The 4,890-nt window shown below is 46.5% G+C and overlaps 1 pseudogene; it reads left to right on the top strand.

Annotated features, from left to right (window-relative positions):
• The first annotated feature begins 3,174 nt into the window (after positions 1-3,174).
• On the top strand, positions 3,175-4,110 carry LOC127042204 (olfactory receptor 11L1-like; annotated as a pseudogene).
• The last annotated feature ends 780 nt before the right edge of the window (positions 4,111-4,890 follow it).

Here is a 4,890-nt window from a genome sequence, read left to right on the forward strand (position 1 = left end):
TGTCTGCATTTTGTTCCTTGTGTCAGCGGTGCATGACCTCACCAGTAGCACTCGCGCCGATTGCACTGACAGTGTGGGGCATCGTGGGAAGGCTCCTGAAAGTCAATAACAGTCAACGTTAGCAATGCAGTGTCTACATTGACACTAACTACATGAAACTTGACTCTATGCCACTCGTGGAGGTGGGGTTATTAAGTCGGCGTAGTGGGGCAGTTACATCAGCAGGAGCGAAATTTAAGTGTAAATGTTTCCATAGTTAGGTCAACGTACGATGCTTTGTGTCCACCTAACTCTGTAGTGGAGACCAGCCTAACTCTGTAGTCAATGGACACGCTGTTTACACTGTCTTAACAAGCACCATAGCATTGAATTCCCTCCTGAGGGCACTTTCAAAGCAGGGATCATTGGCAGCAGCCTCAGTGGAGATCCCAACAGCTGCCTGAGCCAACGTGAGGCTGCTTTCCCCTATACACCCTAGAAGGCTCCAGAACAGGAGGCTTGGAGGCCCCTTTTAATATACACGGGTGTGTGCATCAGGCAAGAAATCAAGAGTAGGCCCAGTGCAGCAGTGGAAGGTAGGTGTCTTGGCAGAGCGAATAAGGGCTTGTCCATATGGGGCAGTGGCAAATCTGAACCTTCCTGCGGTTTGTCCACACAGGGAGTCAGTGCGTGGCAAGCTGAGGTGGAAATCTACAGTGCGGTAGGTTGTGTGCAGTAAGGGGCCATGCAGACGCTGCTATCACACACTCAAGGTCCCCTAGTGGATTTTGCCCTAGTGCTGTTTCAAATGGGGGTAGGTCAATACGCACCAGGGAATGTTTAGTGCACTGAAGCAGGGTCCAAAGAGTGTTAGCACTTGGCAGGCTAGTGCTCTGGAGAGTCACACCCCAGCATCCCACAATCTAACTCTCCATTTAGACAAGCCCTTGGTCAGATCCTGGGGATCTCACATACGGAGGACACGGTGCAGTAGTGGCGAGGAGCACAGCCGGAGCTGTCTCTCAGGCACACACCGTAGCTGTGCATATCCTGCTCCCTCACACTTGCTATTCTGCCCTTGACATGTCTCATCCTCCCCCACCCCCAACAGTGCTGAATTGCGACACTGCTGAGCGTGGCTGGGAGCATTGAGTTCCAGCTGTTCTGTTGCACCTGGGATGCTGCACAAAATCCAGGCCCAGACACTCTCACTCTTCAGCTGGGCTCAGAGCGCCTAGAAGGGGAGAAAGGGAGAGGGGTCTGTCTGTGCCTGCTCAGGACATTCCCTTTGTGCATGGGGAAGGACACTGGGCAGAGGGAGTTTCCCAGCTGTGCTGCTAGTCAAGGTCCTGCTCTCAGTGTCTCAGGCATTAGCATGAGGAGAGCATGCTCACGCCCTGCTCTGCTGGTGCTCACAAGCAGGCTCCTGACCTGCACCTGCTGTCTCAGAGCTGGGAGAAGAGAGGAGAGAGCGTCTCTTTTTTCCCCATTTACTGCATGGGGCTGGGAATGGAGCAGAGGGTGAGAAGAGAAGCAGATGCATGGATGGGCAGAGTTTAATGGGGCTGGGAATTTCAGGGGAGTCAGGTGACCAACTCCCCTTGATTTTTCCACAGTGTCTAATTTCTTTAGCTCCCTTGAATATCCCAGCCTCAGAAAAGACTCAGGGAGTTTCACTGAAAGAGGAGATGAAAAAGATGGGACATGTGAGAGGTTAAGGACTAATGAACTGGACAGAGAAACTCCGTCAGTTGCACCTACAAATCAAGAGTGACCCAATCAACTTAACAGACAGCACCTTTAGCACTCAGACATGAAACAATTTTCTCTTTGCACAATGTGTCGTCGTCTCCTGGAACTCACTGTCAGATGAGATCATTGAGTAATTCAGGAAACTGAACAATGTGGCAAGCTATAGCTCTGGACGGTTTTGGGCAGGGAGCTAACCTGGAATGTTGGACACGTGGGGTCAATTCTCTGTTCTGCAGCAGGCTCCCTGGGGCCCTTTGAGGGAATTGCTTAGGCCAGATCTTAAAGGTGTTGAGGCACCAAATGATGTAGATGGGCACCAAGTGGAATGATGAAAAGCATCTAAGCAGGTTAGGCATCTAATATCCTTTGGCCTGAATGGGAGTTAGGCACTGAGGCTGATCAAGGTCTTTGTAAAATCCCACTGGGCACTGCTCTGCACTTTTTGGCAGTAAGTATCTTATCAAACTGTCCCTCTGGGCCTCAGTTCTCCATCTGTAAAAGGGGCAGAGAAACCTTTTCTAGTCTCACTGTGCATTGTAAGGATAAATACATTAAGGACTGTGCGGTGCTCAGATACTACAATTTTGCTCGGTCTATATCCAACACATTTCCATTGTTCTGTGTATTTGGGAATAGTCACTGAGTGAAGGCTGATTAAGGACCTTAGACCTTGCAGTGTACTATTAGGAAAACAACTGAACTACAAAGGCTCTATCTGTATGTCTGTCTATTCAGAATTTACAGCTCCTGGTTCTGACCTCACCCGGGCAGCTGTAAAATGGGAGGATCTCCGGCAGAAGTTAATATTGCAAAAAACAGTTTGGAAGATCAGAATTAGACTTCAGACTTAGTCATGGGAGGAAAGTCTGTGAGATAGTTCTTGTTAAAGCCATTCCTTTACTCTCTCTTACCGCCGCTGACCATTTTTAGTGTGGGCTAAAGCTTCCCAGTGGCTAGCATCCTTTGAGGACCAGTAGATCCATTGTGGCTCTGCATAGCTTGAATTAAGATCTTGATTCAGCAAAGCCCTCAGGCCCAGATTTTTATAGTTATTTATAGGTTGCTGAGCTCAGTGTTGCAATAACGCCTAACTGACTGAGGAGCCTAAATTCCATTTTCAAAAGGGATTTAGGCGTGGAGGAGTCTAAATCCCATTGGCTGTCAATAGACTGTAGACTCCTCAGTACTTAAATCTCAGAAAATGAAATTTAGGCTTGGGCATTGCAATGCTGTGTGCTACAGCACTTAAATAGCTTTAAAAATCTGACCTTTAGGCAGATTGGTTGCCTAAGTACTTTTGAAAATCCCACTAGGCGTCTATCTGCAAGTTCGAGTGCTTAAATGCCTCTGGATATCTGTCCTTCTGCACTTGCTTAAGCCGATGGGATGTTTGTCCTTTTCAAAATCTCACTTCTGAGTTTTAGTATTTTTGTTTGTACCTAGATGCACCTCATAGAGAAAGCAGAAGAGGACAATCTAACGATCATCACAGAATTCATCCTCCTGGGATTCGGGAATCTCCCTGAACTGCAGCTCCTTCTCTTCCTGGTTTTCCTGGTGATCTACATTGTGACCATGACTGGGAATATCCTCATCGTTGCGCTAGTTGTGGCTGATCAGCACCTTCACACTCCCATGTACTATTTCCTGACGAACTTGTCCTGCCTGGAGACTTGCTACATCTGAACCATCCTGCCCAGGTTACTGGCCAGTCTCCTGACTGGAGATAGAACCATTTCTGTCAGTGGCTGTTTTGCACAGTTTTATTGCTTTGGTTCTCTGGCAGCTACAGAATGTTATCTCCTAGCAGCAATATCTTATGATCGGTATTTAGTAATATGCAAACCACTGCGTTATGCAGCCCTGATGACCGGCAGGTTGTGCATCCAGCTTGCAGTGGGGTCTTGGATAAGCGGATTTCTAACTTGTGTAATAACGATGTGTTTTATGTTGCAATTAACATTCTGTGGCCCCAGTGAAATTGACCTTTTCCTGTGTGATTTTTCTCCAATGCTAAAACTCTCTCATGCTGGTGTCATGATCACACTGGTTAGTTTCATACTCGTCTCCATAAACGCACCTTGCCCATTTCTATTAACTGTGACATCCTATGTTTGTATCATTGCTACTATGCTGAGAATCCCTCCCACCACTGGGAGGAAAAAGGTGTTTTCCACCTGCTCCTCTCACCTCATTGTGATTACAGTTTTCTATGGGACCCTAATGACTGCGTATCTGCTACCTAAAATCAATACACTGAAAGCCTTGAACAAAGCGTTCTCTGTCTTCTACACAGTCCTGACTCGCATGCTCAACCCCCTCATCTACAGCCTGCGAAACAAAGAGGTGAAGGAGGCCCTGAGAAAAATCATCCGTTAATATATGTTGCTCAAATGAATTCAGATGGAGTCACTGATCTGTGAAGGAACCTATCTGGCTTAACGAGCAAGAAAGTTTACATCTAATAGGACCCAAGCTCACACCAATGGGGACAGCTTTGTGGAATGTGAGAACATGCTACATTTTGGGCTGATGACATTCCCATTCGTGGCTAAAGCTGATACTTGCTACTGGCTAAAAGGAGATTAGTCTGTAAAAGGGAGCATTCTGGAATTGGTGAGGATCTTATATATATTCAGATTGATTAGACATAGATTTGTGCGTTTTATTTTATTTTGCTTGGTGACTTACTTTGTTCTGTCTATTACTATTTTGGACCACTTAAATCCTACTTTCTGTATAGAATAAAATCACTTTTTGCTTATTAACTAACTCAGAGTATGTATTAATACCTGGGGGTCAAATAACTGTGCATATCTTTCTGTCAGTGTTATAGAAGGTGAACAATGTATGAGTTTGTCCTGCATAAGCTTTATACAGGGTTAAATGGATTTATTTGGGTTTAGACCACATTGGGAGTTGGGCATCTGAGTGCTAAAGACAAACACACTTCTGTTAGCTGCTTTCAGGTAAACCTGCAGCTTTGGGGAAAGTAATTCAGACCTTGGTCTTTGCTGGAGTAGACGGGAATGGCTGGCTCGGCAATGTAGGGTAGTGGAGTCCCGAGCTGGTAGGGAAAGCAGGGGTAGAAGTAGTCTGGGCACTCAGGTCACAGCTCCCAGAAGGGTTTCTTTGATCTTACCCGTCACAGTCAACATT

The sequence above is a fragment of the Gopherus flavomarginatus genome, unplaced genomic scaffold (assembly GCF_025201925.1).
Source record: "Gopherus flavomarginatus isolate rGopFla2 unplaced genomic scaffold, rGopFla2.mat.asm mat_scaffold_34_arrow_ctg1, whole genome shotgun sequence".
Classification (NCBI taxonomy): domain Eukaryota; kingdom Metazoa; phylum Chordata; order Testudines; family Testudinidae; genus Gopherus; species Gopherus flavomarginatus.